Source organism: Hetaerina americana, unplaced genomic scaffold (genome assembly GCF_022747635.1).
Source record: "Hetaerina americana unplaced genomic scaffold, ioHetAmer1.1.p SCAF_78, whole genome shotgun sequence".
Taxonomy (NCBI): domain Eukaryota; kingdom Metazoa; phylum Arthropoda; class Insecta; order Odonata; family Calopterygidae; genus Hetaerina; species Hetaerina americana.
In genome coordinates this window covers 82,624-100,984 of record NW_027287405.1, presented here as the reverse complement: position 1 = coordinate 100,984, position 18,361 = coordinate 82,624, and the positions used below count along the sequence as shown (strand labels likewise).

At 38.4% G+C, this 18,361-nt stretch overlaps 1 protein-coding gene across 1 annotated transcript in view; it reads right to left on the bottom strand.

Annotated features, from left to right (window-relative positions):
* Positions 1–17,421, bottom strand: part of LOC139697489 (uncharacterized) — a 90,581-nt gene extending 73,160 nt beyond the window's left edge. The window contains exon 1 of the mRNA XM_071596213.1: positions 16,137–17,421. The gene's annotated coding sequence lies outside the window, so the exon portion shown is untranslated. The remainder of the gene's footprint in view (positions 1–16,136) is intronic.
* Between the last annotated feature and the right edge of the window lie 940 nt (positions 17,422–18,361).

The window sequence follows — 18,361 nt, the reverse complement described above, 5'->3', positions numbered from 1 at the left end:
TCTACCTCTAAATGAAGAACATGAGATGTAGACAGCTCGTTTCCGGCTCAACCTTCTGACTGTTCTCGCAATACACCGTCCTACATTCCACCCGCCTTTCTTTGGTACATCTTTCAACCGCCCTACTTCTTTTCAGATAGATATGAATGCAACTGTGTGCGCTTGTCTGTATATATATTAATGCGCTACTATATATATATATATATATATATATATATATATATATATATATAAAAATTCACATGGATAAAGATATAAGAACAAGGAAATAGGGAACAATGGATAGGAACAAATGTAAAAGACAGGAGAGGTGGAGAAGGCGGAACCGTGCATATCACAAGTGCAAAAATATTTCCTTGACCGATACATATATATATACAATATCTTCAGAGGAAGACGGATTGTTTCCGTCGAAATATCAAGAAATAACGTGTGAGTGTTCTTCTTTTTTTGTGTTTCTATATTGTGTGTTACTGTGTATTGTACTATATATATATATATATATATATATATATATATATATATATATATATATATATAAATTTTATGAAGTTGCAAATAACCAAAGATGAATCAGGAAAAATATAATTTGAATCAGGGAAGATTCAAGAGAGATGGAAGCAATGTAGAGAGGAGCTATATGGTGAAGACATTATGCGAAAAAGCTTAGAAACACACACACAAGTAGCGAATGTTTACAGTCTCTTGACCATGTTACCATAATGAACTTCGAAGGTCACGTTATAAATCAATTTTTTCCTCGAATCACTATCAAAGAATTAGGGGATTTTATATCAGTAACAGTTTACCTTCTTTGTTGGCTTTGTATTTGTTATGTAAAGTAAATTTCCATAGTATATTATGAAAACTTTTGTACGAAGTTAATTCCTTAAATCATTATTTATGGCTTGATTCGAGGAGTTGAGAGAAGTAAAATATATGTTCGTTAAAGTGGCGAACCACCGATAGAAGAGCATAAGGGAACACTAAATGGAATTTCCATCATCCACATTACTTAAGGGTATTGAGGAACCCCGTCTCGCTTCAAGAACCGCATCGCGGCCACAAAAGCCATGGCCTCAAGACATTATACGTCTATGGAATAAATCCTTCCCTATACTTGAATAATAACACCCTAGCTCGAAGGTAATGCCCCACTGGGATGCATTCCAAATCGGCTCCTACAAGGTTGGCACCTTCGGGACGGAATAGCATCATTTCCCCCGTGGACATGGGCCTCAGAGGCTGGCGACATCTTAGGTCGAATGCAGGCATGTACAAAAGAGGGGAGAGGTGACCGGACGACGTCGCGGCGGAGTGGAATCGTGGAACGGTCATGGGGTGGAGTGAGACAAGAGGGTTATCGGGGGGATGGACGAGGCGAAGGAGGATTGCAGGAGGACGACGGGGGACAACGCACAGCCTCCTTGTCCGCTTCGAGTCGTCCACTTAAGGAGTTGTGGAACTGTTCGAGAAAGCGACGAGGAATCGGAAAATGTTCCTCCCACCTTACCACCTCCCCCGTAATCGCATTCTAGGGATAGCAGTCTCATGTGGGAGGAGAGGGATGTACGGAGGGAGTCGAGTAAGTGGAGTAGGAAGTTGAAGGAAGGGGAGGGGGTTGAGTTACCTGCTGCGGCAAATGAAAACAGAGGAAACACGAGAGGAAATGTGTCTCCACCGAAGGTGTTTTCCGTGGATAAAATATGCTCACTAGGAAGAGTTCGATTCTTTTTATCAAACCCCGATATTTTTTTCCGGTGTCAGGATATTTTCGTTTATTGACTAATATGCTTAAAAGTGGTTCATAGTTCGCGATGTGTATATTCGAGAGCCATATTGGTTTTACAATTTTTTATGCCTGAAATGCTTTTCATTTCAGATATGAAAGCCTTTACTTCAGAACCACGGTCATAAATGAAGCATTGTGTGAATTGATGAAAGTATTCTCCGTCACTATCTGTTGCTTTCCCAAAAAATGTGTGTGACTGAGTTCATCTTACCCTGCAAGTCACCACGAGGCACTTGGTGAGGGCATACAATTGTCAACTCTAGGGTTCGTGGATGTCTCTAAATTGGTGCGATAAGTTTCAAGTTAACATGATTTTTCATTTGATTGGTAGAAGGAAAGAAAATATAATTATTTATATCCATATACGAAAATTCTTCCTACCTTTGAAGTTGTCTACTACTGCGTTCGATTCACCGCAAGATACTGACGCCTATAGCCGCCGGATATGTCAATGGAATTGAAGATAAAAATTAAATTTTTGGGAACACTGTTCTTATTTGCAGGGTAAGCAACAAATAAATGCGACAAAAACGCATATAGAGTTTCATTTGATGTATATAAATACTGTTTCTTGTGGTTAATTGACCACTCGAAGACAACAACTTTAATCTGGTAGAATAATTCCTAATACGAGTCTTCTCTACGCAATTGTACACGAGTTGAAAACGAATAGTGAAATTCATTTTTACGCGTCCTTTTCCAGCAATATATATTTCTTGGGGAGAGTAATTCTCCTTTCATTTTAGTCAATAGCAGGCTTGTCACATGTCCTTGAATGTGCAAAATACAGGCTCGATAGGAATATTACTTTGTGATTGAAGCTCATCTTTAATAATATAGTCCTTATAAAATGCCATTAGTTCAATCTTACTGTTATTAAGATAGGTTTGGATTAGGTTTACTGATACTCGAGGGTCAAGCCAAAAATGTTTGTTATTGTTTTTTTTAATTTTCCTGACTTATCAGCAATTATTGAACACACGTTAGTAAAGGCATTTGATATTCTCGAATAAACTCCTAAAATATTACGTCTACACAAATAGATATTTAAGCATTATTCCCGGGAATAATAAGGAAACTTCACAAGAGCCGAAAAGTGGATTAGGCATGTCTGCTGGCACAATTTTTCATAGGTGAACCCCAATCATTATTAAAAAAAGAAATTAATGGAATCGATACATTTCTTTTTTTTTACTAATAATTGGTGTTTACCCATGGAAAATTGTGCCAGGAGATATGCCTAATACACCTTTCGGCTTTTGTGAAATATACTTATTTGCACTCATCTTGAATTAAATTTTCCATCTTCTTGTTCTCACAGGAGTGGTGGGAAAATTATAGAATGCTAGTATTCTTTCGGAGAACAGAGTCGAATTTATATAAAGGCATAGGTTAAAATGTGGGAGAGGTAGGATGGCGCGGCGAAGTAGGAACTGGGTGGCATGGATATATAAGTGGAAAAGCGAACGAGGGGGAGGAAATTGAAATGCATGACACGAGGAGGTTGATGAGTGGCGGGAAAGAAGTAAAAAATAGGGGAGGAACGGACTACAGGGTTGTTGGTTGTGGAAGCACTGTGCGTGACGAGAAGTAGACCTGCCCGATGACATACCCTAGTTACGTGCGGAGAGGTAACGGTGGGGACTATTAGGAATGGGACATGAATAATGAGCATAACTAATGACATCGCCAATTAAACGGTGAAACTAATCGAGACTTCTATTAGGCATTCACGTAACTGAACATTTTCTGAGTAGAATTAGTCTGTGACAGTATCGTGAGTAGCTTGGTTATTTTTTTGGAAATTCTAACTTTTTTATTGTACAATTTAATCTTCGCAATAGTTATTATGTGCGGACATTAATAATGAAGGCTTTTTTATATGAGCGTTATGCGAATATATCTTTGTATTTTTCTAAGCAACATCAATATTTCGTTTTTTTTCTGGTTGAACATTATGAAACATTCACATTGTAAAATGTTGAACAGCTGGTATAACAAAACCTACTGTTAGCATTTCTCCACGTAGAATTATCATTATGTTTCGTGTTGAAAAGGATGATATGATTTCGCGAATATTTTATTTTGCCTGCACTGTGACTCAGTAATAACAGACTTACACATATAACAAGTCCTCTGCGATGCGTGCATATTGTATTTGTACACTAAGGTACAATGGATTAGATTCACCTTAGATATAGTTGGTCTTAAATGTCTTTGAGTGAAAATTACGAGTATTTGTAACCTTTTTTGAAATTTCCTTAGCAATATGGCAAATTAATTTAATTGTATATATGGCATTGAATACCAAAAGGAAAAAAATCACAGGCAAAAAAATAATCCTTAGCTTGGGTGAATTTTTTATTCAAAACCAAGTAACATCCTTTATGGAAATGTAGGACGTGTTTTGGCATTGTATAGATGGAGATCGGTCAAGAGAAGCCAAACAGGTCACGGTCTAGTCATACGGACGAACCTGGGAGTCTTCAGTTTAAAACCAAGGTGGTTGGAACATGGAGATGTTATTGCCAAGTAGTTTGAGGCCAGTCGTCGAACAATGTGAATACCTAATACTGAAGGAACGAACTGACAGAAGGATATAAGACCTATAGATTTATATTATTAAAAAAATTAAGCATTTCCAGAGATTCTATGAGTCAACTGCCGAATTAAAAAATCAAAATCTATTACAATGAAATCCTTAACGCTACAAAGAACGTAAGGCAAATAAGAGTGAATCAAAACTGATGAAAAGTTCATATAAATGTTCCAATGATCACCTCACGCGGCAAATAAAGAAAGAAGAAAGAAACGTGACGAGATTTGTAAACCGACCGCAATAAAGACTCGATAACTTGAGGCATAACCGTTTCTTACCGTTTGGATTTAGTGCTCAGAAGTGATCGACTCGAGTACATTTTTTCAAATCTTTGGTAACGGGAATGTTCGGAAGAGGGTGCAAAAAAATAATATCATTGGTGGAAGTAGTTGTGTTTCTTCCGCTTTCGTTGAGCGAGGTCACCGAATAAATGCTAGTAGCATAAAAAGTAGGAAGAAACTTAAAAATCGACCCAGGAAAATAGGTTAAAATTATAAGCTCCTCAGGAAATAACTGAAATTTCTAGTTTTGTTTAAATAATGCTTCCACTTGCGAAAAAGAAGTGTTACCATAGCCGTTTTAATACTTTGTCTCTTTTGCATTGAAAAATGGAAAATAAATACGAAATTACATTTTGTAATTTCATTACTTATGAAATTAAACTGTTTCAAACTTTATAACGATTTATGTATGCTCCTTTTTAATAACCTTTCTCTGAAATTAACGAAATTCGTCATGTGATTTTCTCCTCATCTATTATGTTGTAAATATTGTCTGAAATACATTTTGAAAGAGCATATAATGGACTAGTATCGAGAAAATTGGATGATCTTCTTTAAAGTAATCAGCAATAATAATGATGCAATATGCACGGCACTACTTCTAGTAGGACGGCCTTTATTCCATTGCTGAGATACGTTCGTAACGAAATCGAGTATACCCACCCGTTTATTAGCACTTCCATGTTTTTTCAAACTTTACGTTCTCAGTTGCTTACAGTCATTTACCGAATGGAAAACCTCAGACTGGTTCCAAGGACATTATATTTACGGGAGAATACTACATCACCGTCTCAGTATATAGTCTTCGTAACGTAATCATGTTATGACCGCTATAATCTCGTATAATTCCTTCATATGAAGAAACAAAGCATATCCTCATTCATTTGTATCCAGCATCGTGCTTCATATGCCACTGTCGATTGAATCTCTCCTCAGAGGTGTAGTCGACAGAGGGGAAGGTGGTCGACGGACTGGAGGTATGAAGACTTAAGAGTGAAGCTCGGGACCGTTAAGAACGAACAGGACGGACTGAGCGGAGCGGTCATTAGGAAAGTGAACACGAGACGCATTTGACATCGATCATGTCGTCGCTGCGATTGGCACTTAGACCCGTAGGTTTTAGTTCCTTCACATAATTAAGATAATTAGTTTGAAAACCAAGCGATTTTACTGTGTATTTTTTAATATAAATAAATATCTTCTAAGCCATTCCGGCGTTGTTGGAAAATTTGAAGTCGTCGAGGACAATGTAGGGGAGCTAGGAAGGCACAAATATACAGTACTTGTGTCACTATGAGAACGAACGATGCCTTAACTGTATACTTTCCCCATGAGTTCCATTATTTTTGTTCTAGTATATTTACAACTTATTTATTATATTTATCAAATATTTATTAATATCAAATATCTATTGATTTTATAAGAGGAAGACTGCTGAAGGAATAAGAATTTCAGAATGACCTTCATGAATGTATTGACTCATTTCTTACATGATATTCCTTCTTCTATATAACTCTCTAGCATATGCATAAGTGTATGGACATTCTGCGCCCTTACCTGAGGTCGCCGGGAGGACCTATAAGCTAGATTAACGAAGAATTATGTTGCAAAATCTTAATTTTATGAGTCCAAAGAAGTAATAAGCTTGAATGTAGTCTTTCCATTAGCCCAGGGAATTGCGTCGTTCAGAAGGCGTATAAAAATTTATCCCGATATACCTAGCTGACTTGATTTACGTGATAACTTGAATGAAAGTGAGATGGCTTAACTTGTAATCTCGATATATTTTAACAAAACTGTGATCTTTCATCATTCCATTGTAAATATTTTCATTGGCTTAACAACTCATGAAAATACTGTTAATTTGAATGGTTTCTTCTAATAACATTTCCCACTGCGAATGATTCAATCGCCTCATTTATCTACAAAAACACCTCCTTTTTGAGGAATCACGGTGAGTTAAATCACTCCTTTGAATTAGATGAGCTCGTACGAGGAAATATCTGTACTCATGGCTTTATCGTTAGATATGATGGGAATTTGGAAAGATAACGAACGTATTTGGAAGATGTCGTTCATATCCTCTGCTCATAGCATAACGCCATCGTTAAAAAACACTTTTAAATTTATTTAAATACCAAGCTAAAATTTTCTTCCAAATTTTTTAAATAAATTTTCCCTCGTGTTCCTCATAGCGATGAATTTTCATATGCACCTCTACGAGGCGACTGATACTTTGCTGCTAAATACAATTATTATGGCAAGAAAGAAACAGATATAGCATTTTATGACAACACCTTCCTCCATAAACTCTAGCCAAGGGCAAGAGGAGAAATCTATGGATAAAAAGTAGGAGTGTATTTTAAGTAAGAGGGATTACTCGGTTTGCCTTAAGGGAAAATGCACGTAAGAGAGACGACAAGCCGGCCGCTTACTGGGAACGAGAATTCCTCTTCAACGGTGTAATGCGCGATGCCGAGCGGTTCGCAGCCCAACGGAGGATGAGTGCGGGGAGAGGAGAGTAGCATGAGCGAGGGGGCGTGGCGTGCTTTGGGCAGCGGACGCGTGCTGACCGACCGAAGGGATGGATAGGTTAGGTGAAGCGAGCGCAGAATAGCGGAGTGTTTGAGTCCACCGTTGCCTAAGGGGTTAAAGAGCCTTCGCGCAACGATCCAACCCCGTGGTCGCAAGTGAATATCGTAAACGTTGATGCTATTTTTTTATCGCTTAAAATTGATTTCCCAAGATTTTAGATGGAAATACCAAACAAAAAAGGAAAATTATTTACCCCTCATAGTCAGAGGGGTAAACGATTGTGATCTGACGTCAAATCCTGTTTGGCTGTTGGCTGACCCCTAAATATTTTTAAATCAGAAGACATGAGTATGGCACTAGTAAACAAAAACAATTGAACGATGTGAATGGAGTATTCCGGATGAATAGCAAATTTATATTGATTTAACTCTTTAATAATAATAATTAAATATCTAACTTAAAGCATACTTCAGCTTAATAACTTTATTCATGGAACTATTTAATTATCCAATTCAGCTTATTTATTGGATAATTAATATTTTCATTGTTATTCCTATTTCGATAAATAAGGGATATACATACGATGAAATATTGGAATTTTTCCAATATTTTATCGTACTTAAAGTATAATCAAATGAAGGCAGATGCTACTGGATCAGTAGTGGGTGAAAGGAGGGGATTAAATAGATTCGAGTCCTTCCTAGGGGCATTATCCAAATTTGTCTGAAATTCTACTCATATACCTTTCGCACGATCGTAATACGAGAGTACCAAGGAGACGGTTGCAACCAATTCAAGAGGCATGACGATCTACAAGCAGCATTGACGTCGGTATTTTCGTCGAATGGCATAGAGTCTGGGGAATAATTAATTCAGACTTTCAATGAAAGAAAATCCGTTATTTTACTTAAAAGCAGTCATGGCAGTCTACACATACTTTTGACATTTTTATATGCATGTCACATACCAGAGATTACATCATCGTACAACGTGTTAATATTTCCCGCGAGGAAGAAGGGGAGGGACAGTAAGTTTTAAGAGATCACGATAGGCAAATACTTAGCTCTACAATAATTACTGTACCCTCTCTTCATCGTATTCCCAATTCTAGTTTGTTTAATGTCTACCTGATCAAGTATTTAATTAATTTCTTTTCGATATATTCGAAATACATATTCGAAAGTAGACTTGTATCTTGGATTTTTTTCAGGACTTCACTGGGATTATTTAAACCATATTTCTTAACTTTTTGTAAAATACTAATTCTTTGATTTTAAGAAACTATAGTGTTGTTCTTGGTGTTTATTCCAAAATGCATTTCACTAGTCAAATGATAAACATTCGAACGGTAATTTACGTACGCCTATTGGAGAAAAATATAATACTAAATGCATCTGTCTACATTGTGGTTTAAGTAAATCGTCTCCAGGATTTAGGGAGTTCATCGTTTAATTACATCGCAGATCAATTAAACATCCCAAGTCTCATTAATTCAATAGGCTATATACAGGAAGGCAAGATTATGTCAATTAAAACATTTTAAAAATGGATTTAGAGATTTTTGAACTGACTTAAACTAAAACTCGTCAATTGTCGGTTACTTTTATTTCTCAACTTGTGGTCCAGATGAAATGGGTTTCAGTGAATTCATCTTTAAGCTATTTGTGACAACAACGATTACTGAAAATGTTTTGATTATTTAAATCAACCCTTGAAAATTGAGAATATTTTACTCTAATGTTACTAATGTATTTCGGACTTGACTGATATATTAAATAATCACGATCACGATCTAATAATCCAGGATCTTGCTGATTCAAAAGTAATAAATATAATTTGAATAAATAATATCTACCTTATTTCATGGCTAATTTACATGTTTTTTGCAAATAATTTGGATGTTTATGTCGTATTTAGGAAAGCAAATACTTCCTCTTTGATCATAAGCTCCTACAGGTAATTTTGTCAAAGAAAACCTTTATCAATTCTTAATTTAACGCTCATAATAACGAGAGTGATTTTTTAATCTAATTTGATAGATGTAAAACTGCTGTCGTAATCCGCAAAAGTTAAGAATGTTGAGCAGTAAAAGTTATACCAAGAATGTAAGCGCTTAAATATGGGTTTAGCCAAGAATTAAATCAACAGATAGTGAAAACAGACCAACGGTAAAGGCTTGCTCTTTAAAATAACTGGGATATCTTCAGTGGCGTAACATACGCTCGAATTAAAGCACTTTCTGTGTTCTCGGCAAAGTATGTATGGAAACATCAATTAAAAGTAAACAAGTGAGAAAATTGGGCTATTGCCCCCAGGATGGGAATCTACTGTAGTAACGCATCAGAATCCAAACAAATATGAGGGTCGGAAATAAGCTTCATATTTCATGGTAGGAATCATTTTTGTCGATTCATGGCACTGTTATAATATGCTAAGCTTAAATTATGTTATTTAAATCATTTCTGATACAAATCAGAATAAGGCTCTAGAAGAACTAAAACTTGACGATGTAAATGTTCTAATGGAATATAATTCTCATTTCTCTCAATACTGTTCGGAATTCATCAATTCTGGATCAGCTGGAGCTCTGAATTTCTCTAATCACCTTCATCCCTACCCTTCCAGTGGTGACCCACTCGAACGATATCACTTATTCTTTGATCGCGTTAGCCGAGTCCTTTCGCTATTACGAAATTCTTAGCGGGCGCACACTCGCAATTTCTCTCTCTCGCTCACGAGCGCACGCACATTTACTCGATGGCAGTCGACGATGGAATCACAAACGAGCCTTTGGTCGCCTGAATGGGAATGAGAAAACTGTTTTGACCTCCGGGTAGGTAGTGAAAGTAGGGTGGAATGAAACACACACCGAGCGATATTTCGAGTCCTATGTAGAGAAATGCATGAAAATGGTAACGTTACAATTCACCCAGGGTCGCGGGTGGTAGAGTAATACGATTATATTTGGATGGGACGACCCTCTTGCGATTTCGCACTGCGAATTAGTCTTTGGTTTTCAATTGTAATAATTAATCTTTATGAAATAATGGTACGCGCCAATCTCATTTTGTTTGATCGAGAATTCAATGTGTCTTAAGAACTGTTTTGAAGGCAAATATAAATGTTTCTTTTTTTTCGTGTAAATTCGGAGTCTTATTTAAAATTGCATCTCTTACAATAGTCGTGTTCTGTTAATAGTGCACCTGACTCAGTTCCAATTTTGATATGCAAGTGTAAACCAGTCCACTAGCTTTACTAGGTGCCTTCTAAACTATATATATATATAAGGAAAATACCATATCAAGATTTTAACACCCTCAGTGGTGTTCGATTATTTCCTGTACATATACTATCGAAATAAATTCAGTCACTTAATCTGCTTCACTTGAATGAAAGATTGCATGCTTTTGCTGCAGCTGGAGAATCACTAATGGGATAGATAGTCTAAAGACCGCTCCTTAGCTTCGGGCAGACACTAAGCGGCCCGCGGTTGGTTGATTCTCCCCCTGTGAAATAAAGGAAACGGGGGCAACGCTCTCGTCCTCGATTATTGAAGTTCAACGGTTCCGCCAATCACTCGAGCAGAATGATGGGAATCGTCGTGAAGACTGATCGACTTGTTGCTGCATTTGGAGAATATTGAAACTTCCACACTGTCTTGAGAACGCGGAATGTTTCCCCTGTATAAGGCAAGCGATTACATAATTATCCAAAAGAAAGATGAAGTTATCAGCCACGACATCATCAATACCCTCACCAAGCATGCCCATATAATCAACACTATGACTTCCAAAAGTTACCAAGTGAATTTTACTGTCATGTATCGTTTCGTTTTAAACGCATATCTACGCTTGGGTCCACGCCTTAACTCAGGATGAAAATTTGGAAAATAGCTTTTTTTGTGGAGCTATTTACCTTATTGACCACAATTTCATTTTCTTCGAATATCTTTACATTTTTTAACTTGTTCAGATTCTTGAGAATCGAAATACTGTCAAAAAAGGGCAGCAGTTTTGCGTATCACATTCTCGAGTAATTTAACTGTTTCTCTAGGAAAGAAATTAATCATCGGCGCGAACTCTTTTTGCCCTATGCACAACAATAGGGTTCAAATTTTTCCTGGTTATTTCCTATATAAAATTGTAGATTTTTAATTAACTTACGCTTTCAGATATGCAGGTTTTTATTGTACCGTACGCCTGTGTATTGCTCCGAAGTCAATTTTTTGCCTATCCCCGATTCCCAATATGGTTTAAACTATGTAGAAATCGGAAAACTAACACCAGAGCTATGTTTAAGGCATTATATGAATCGAAACACGTATTTTATCTATTTTAGAGCTAACCCTGTGGTCTTTGAAATGAATAATTACAAATGGCTAATTTTTAACATGATATTTTTACCATAAAAGGATATACAATTTTTGCCGATTGTTTTGTTTCAAGGAAAGTGCGAGCCTGTACGACCTATGACCGATGCCCTCGGATTTAAATTCACCAATTCATGAAAAATTTAAAAATCCGAATCCTTTATCTCCTTTTTACGGACAGCTGTTGAATGCCCCACCGTGTTCTTCAATCCATGCCGAACAACCGTGTAGTTAGGAGGGCACATATCCTTTCGACCCCCCGTCCTTCGCATGGAGCATGGACGAGGAAAATTAAATCCGATACGCTGCCAAAAGTGCATAGTCACCGAGGGGCACCTGCTTCTAAATTTAGCACACCATTTAATAATACATTGACTGTCGGAACCACCTTACGTAGTAAGGTTGAATCACAATCAGACAGCTGAAAACGTTTGAGCCGGAGATTACGGAGATAAATTTCATGGTGCCAGTGTAATACATTGTCTCCTCTATTTACAAATCCTTTCACCATCCATGGAAGGATCTGAAATGCGATTCAGGGGAAATACCTTGCGATAGCCGAGTCAGTGAATGACCAGAAGTATTTGAATTTATTTAAGTTTTAGGTAAAATTTTGAAGTCCCATGGGATTGCATTAATATCATCCTTAATTTTACATTGAATTCGATAGAATACATGAAAACATTGAATAGGAACAATCGACCCAAATTAAATGCGTATCAACCCATGAACTGGTCTGGTTTTTATTGGTCTTTACTAGAAATATCATTAGCAACATTTTCAGGCTGGTATGTTCATAAATTCTTCACAAGATTCTTCTTCATGGTTCAATATTACATGCCGTTATATATATCAACAAAATCTACATACCCATTCCCTAGACTAAATTTTCCAACGTTTTCCCATACGCTCTCATCACACTAATTAGAAGTTGTTAATAAATACATGGCTATTAAATATATCAGGTGTAGATATTTTTCGTTTTCATTTGATCATATTTTTTAAGAATCCTTTTGAATCCCGAAAATTTAATGATTCCTGGGACGAATTTTATCACTCCAAATAGCATCTCAATGGTGCTTTCATTTAAAGATGTACGTGAGGGGTCTGTTTGCGCACATATGAAGGAGTAGACGCACGGTTCGGTAAGATGAGGCAGGAAAAACCGGAATTGGCCCAGAGCAAGTGTCACAAAATCGCATCGGATATGGATGCTACCCAGCTTAAAAGCCTCAATACCGAGTCCGTGAAAAATAATTTGGCTTACTGATGTCGCTTCCATTGCCCGCCGGACGCTGTAAGCCGATAATCCTGACATCATCTCTCGCTAGGCGTCTCACAGTCGGATTGCATCTGCCTCGCCCTTCTACTCAATGGCCTTTGCGGGAATGCAGTTTATACCTCGCCACGAGGCCGTGAAAAGATTTTATATTTCGTTCGCCCTTGTTTCCAGTATATCCGAGTCGTGTGACTACCTTCTTATGAAGGACCTCATAAGAACGGGAGAAGCTGCGAATAAATGAATGCCAAACAAATGAAGCAGTTACTATCAAAATCCGTGTTGCATGATGAAGCGGAAATTAAAGTTTATACTAACTAGAATGTAGAAGATACTAGTTATATTTGTTTCCTTAATAAAGGAATTGTAATTAAATGAAACATTGGAGAAGTTTATGTCAAGATCACCCTCAAGACTATTAATTTAAACAACGAGGTACTTTCAAATTTTATTTTATCAAACTTCTGCTTGAAGTTTAAATGTTGGGGTTGAATTTCTTTGCTCGATTTGTATTAAGACAGCTGCTCCGTCATTTATTATACGAATTCGCATGATTTTATTTAATATTCGAATATTTTATTTTTAATTAATTTAGAAGGAGAAGAGATTTCGATAGTTTAGAATTTCAGCATAATTTGTTTATAAATATCATTGAGTTCCTTTAGTGTAACATTTAAAAGTTTAATTAATTTTCATAGAGAATACAAATTATAATACACATCAACCATGACGCCTCATTTTAGGATGATCTAGTCAAGGCAGAGGGCTTGATCAAAACATAATCAAATTAGCTGTAGCCTAATTGTTTTTGCTTAGTAAAGCCACTGACACCTTTTCCTCATTCCTACTTTTACCTTCTTCTAAATCATGCCATTTGGGTGAAATGAAAATATTTGGGGTAAAAACAGTAAGTATGACTATGTATAAATTTGCAGTAATTGTAAATGGTAAACAATAGTTTTCAATGCTGATGTTATTTGCCTTAGTTAAAATATAAAGAACAACCGTAAAAAGTTGGAGAAGTGCGAGCTTAAGTGGACCAATTTGTAATGTTTACTAATTTTAATTCCATGTCCAGCTTTGCATAAAATATTTCATATCATTGTAATCTCTCATAGAAAGTGGTCAACTCTCTCACAGGCTCGAGTCTGTCAAGCATGTCATTTTAGGGAAGAGTCATTTTAGCCTCAAGAATAATGTGTAACCAAGTAGGTAGAATTAAAGGCACTGAGTTTATTTTGTGGTTGTGATATCTCATATCTCTCAAAATAGTGAGTACGACTTAACTACTTTACACATCTACACCCTACGTACAGAATACAGGAATTTATTTGCAAATTATCTAAATATAACGCGTACGCTTTGAAACTATATCAGGATCGGTTAAGATAATAGTAGTAAATTGTGACTATGAATTACAATTGGTTTCGAAGTCAGGGCTGACATAACACACTTTCGTGACAAAGGACGGGTATTGTCGTTCAGCGGTTATGAACGGAATTTTCAACCGCAAATGACCGTGGCCTCAACGGAATCCGAACGGCGACCTTGCGGTTAGGCAGAAACTTCGTAAGACGTTAATCTCACTCGCAGCACGAATAGGTTTCTGAGAAGCAGGTTTTGTTTATTTTCGTCCCTTGTTTACGTGTCGGTCAGCTAGGAACTTTTTCTCATGAGAAGAAGCGGATAAACCGGAAAATATTTATTTTCGTGGCTCTATGCTAACAAGCAGGATTTGGTCTAACGAATAAATTAATTAATAATTTCTGAGTAAAATTCAACGATAATGTCCTTGAGACGGAAGGACTTAGTGGTTACTTACAGAGCCATGATACTATTTTTTAGTGGCAGTATTCATCATTAATTCCCGGATCATTTATTTTAAATATTATAGATTCCAATATTTTCCCAAAATAACAAACTCTTCTATTTAAAATATCATTCGTATTATTAGCCACCCAACATGAGCTTAAAAAAAAGAATGATGAATCCATTCAAGCAATTATGTGGGCTTATTGCCTAAGAAAGCAGTAGTTCAATGTTACATCTGCGTTGGTTCGGATTTTTTGTAACGCATAGAATATTTACATCATCATGAAGTTGCACGTAGCGATTAACAATTGCCACAGGTTTGAAAATCAGGTAAATAATATCATCATAAAATTAAATGTTTAAACACAGAATTTCATATACCTCCTCCTTATGACAGATAATACGTACAGTACGTCGTATTTTAACATACTCCGTTTAGAATCCTAGATCAATATGACACTTTGCGTGAACCTTAAAAAGTAAAAAAACATGAAAAAACAAGCACACAAATCAAACTCAAACTACTATCGTATTTTTTTGAGAACTTTACGTGGAAATGCATTTTGAACACAGTCATATCAGTCTCTAAATTTACATTACTGTCTTCATTTTCGGTAAAGCCAGAGAAGAAAAACTTTGTTTTCTATTCGTTTCACGCCAAAGTTATCATGCTCTCATGTTCTAATAACCTTTTCGAAATATGCGGAGAATTCCAACGTGATGTCGGAACTAGCAAGGTAGTTGAGGCAGGGAGGTGAATAGTGGGTGCTAGGGGTGGGCAGGAACTCCGCATCGAGCTATTGAGGCCACGGACTAACTTCTGCATCAACTACAACGAGAGCACATCCCGGATGGATAAGTCTCGACTGCTTGGAAAGGAAAGACGAATATTCCTTGTATTTCTCCGTGGATATTCTCCGGTGGGGAAAATCATCAAAAACCTGAACTGTGGTAAATAAAATATTACGCTAAGATACAGCTTCATGGATTGTCTTGATCCTTGCTGTATTGATATGTATGTGTAAGCACATAATCATTAATCTCTAAGTGACTTTTTCATTAAATATTTGTTTACTGGCTAACAGAGACCGTTGTCTTATATACGGGAACATTTACATGTTATCACGGTTGTGACTGTGGATCACTCAAGGATTATTATCCCTTGGAAAACGGATTTGACAAAACACTTCATTTGTGATTCATAAATAGGTACTTATTTCGGTAAAAGGTTTTTTTTGCGGTACGGCGTTGGCAAAATCAAGCTCTTCTTGTCACAAGGTCTTCAAATCGCCTTCTGTCCAATTTAGCTCAAGCTATTAAAACCCCAATAGAGAATCAACCGCTTTCCCTTTAAAAATATACAAGCAAATATACCAAATCCTCTTTGCCTCTGTCGTTGCTCGTTACCGGGTCTTTTCTCCTACGCCAAACCGAAAATAAATTCACATATACAGGCTAGCAGGTCTCACCGTTATCCACCCGGCGAATGTGGGTTCCTCTTGATTGCGGTAAGGTTGCACCTCGAAAGGATTTTCCCACTGGGTGCCTCCGCACTCCCACGTTGCCTTCTTCCTGCCGAGACGAACGGACCCCCTATTATGGAAGCCGCCGATGCAATCCAATGGAAGGCAATCAGTGCCTTCAAAACCGGGATATAAATCAAGCCGGCGCGTGCTTTTTTCAGATGTGGATGTCTTAGCCTGTTAATAGCCAGGCGTTTAAGTCACCTGCACTTTTGCCACTCGTTTTATATCCCTCTCAAATACTGCAGCAATGTCGCTGCTATTTTCTGGGAAAGGGATTCGAAAAAGTCAAGATATGCCAGGAAATATGAATTCCGATTAGGCTGCAACTATCGCCATTGAATGTTCTGCTGGATGTAGCGAGGAGAAAGGGTGTCGGCGGCTGACGCAGAGACGGAGCCGCAGTCTTGGGATGTGGGTCGCCACACCGGTGGATCCCCTAGGGCTGTCGGGAATGGGGAAACAAACCGGGCAGCGCGGCCGCCGGGAGACCGGTCGTCGTCAATAGGGACTCACCGATGGGCAAACAAGAAGCACTTTCAACAGTGGTGCGGCGTCTTTCATTGACATGCAATCCAAAAGATCTCCAATCCCGATCTTGTTTTGATACGTTTTACCGGCGTAAATTTGTATCATCCAAGAATTAGTAAATGACAAGCTTCTTCAGATTTTGAATGACTTTTTTTTTTTAGGCTCCCGCATGTATACTGTCGTCTAAGAATTGTTCGGCAGAGTTCGAAAGATGCACACAAAAATTAATCAACTGTCACTTCGTCCACAATTCATTAAGACTCTGACCATGAGTTTGCTGTCCTCTTGCCCGATCGAATTCATCCAATAGTTAGGGGATACGACGCATCATCGTGATCGAGGATGTTTTTGGTCACATTTGCGTGATTAATCCAATGAAGCATGCTTGTCACAAGCACTCACACACTCACTCACACACACACCTACAAATAACACACCCGTCCCCAAATCGGAGCTCGTAAGCAAACTAGCCCTCGCGGCTCAGGGCACTTTTTTTTAACGGCACGAGTTTTCTTCATTAGGTTTCATTTTCTCCCTTCGTGACGCCCTCATCGAGAGGGTCCGTGGGAGGAGGAGACATATGCACAAACATCACGAGCCGGATGAGGGAAGAAGGGATCCTAAGACTCCCGGTGCATGAACGCTCATCGAATCGAGCGTACGGTCGTAGTTCGATCGTTTCGCGGGGCGCTACCCGTTAGGTCCGGTGGCGCTGACCGTGCTTCTAGTGCGACTCTCACGCGTTGACTGAGGAACGGAGGAGAACCGGGCGGCCGACTCACCTGTGCCACGGTGGTGGCGGCGGAGGGGCGGAGAGCGGCTCTGGAGGGGGCGGGTGAAGGTACGGGGGAAGAATGTGTGTGTGTGTGTACGCGCGTTTGTGCGGGAGGGGAGGGAGGGAGGCTGGCATCGGAGGGATGGGGTAGAAATGAAGCGGTAAGGTGATGAGAGGGGGGGGGGGTTCTGGAGGGAGGCAGAGTTAGTCGGGACAGAATCTGTGTGGAAGGGGGGGAAAGTAGGCTAGTGTGGCGTGGGATGGGGATCGGGAGGGGAGAGGCAACCAAGTCGGTAGGATGGGGAAAAGGTTTTGGTAGGGGAGGGTACGGAGACAGGTGCTAGGAGCTGGAAGGAAAGGCTCTCTGGAACACGTAGAAGCCGAAAGGGCGGCAGGATAACGAGGCTCTTCCGACGACTTTCTCATCTCCTCCTTTCTTCCCGGCATCTTCCCTCATTTCTTTCAAATTTCAGTTCCATCGTTCCCCTTTTCTACTCTTTTTCTTTGCCTCCTAGTTCTTTTCGCTTTCATCACTGATGGATTTTGTCGCATTAAGGAATTGTCGATGATTCTCCATGTTTACAATAATACACAGGATCGGTCACCACCCGGGTGGAAATAACGTGGATGCCATTAAAGTGCTCCAAAAACAGGAATACCATTATTAAAATCGATACCTTAATGGCCCCATAGTCCATCAGCCAAAGATTTAAACGAGCTAGTTCAACACGATGGTTAAAACTCAAGGAACGGTATGGAAACAATTGTGCTCGGTGATTTCATGCGTATGGCATTACGCCTCTCACAATATTAAAGAAACGGTAGCAATAGTACTCATGCCAATTACTAGGTGGCATAATTTCAA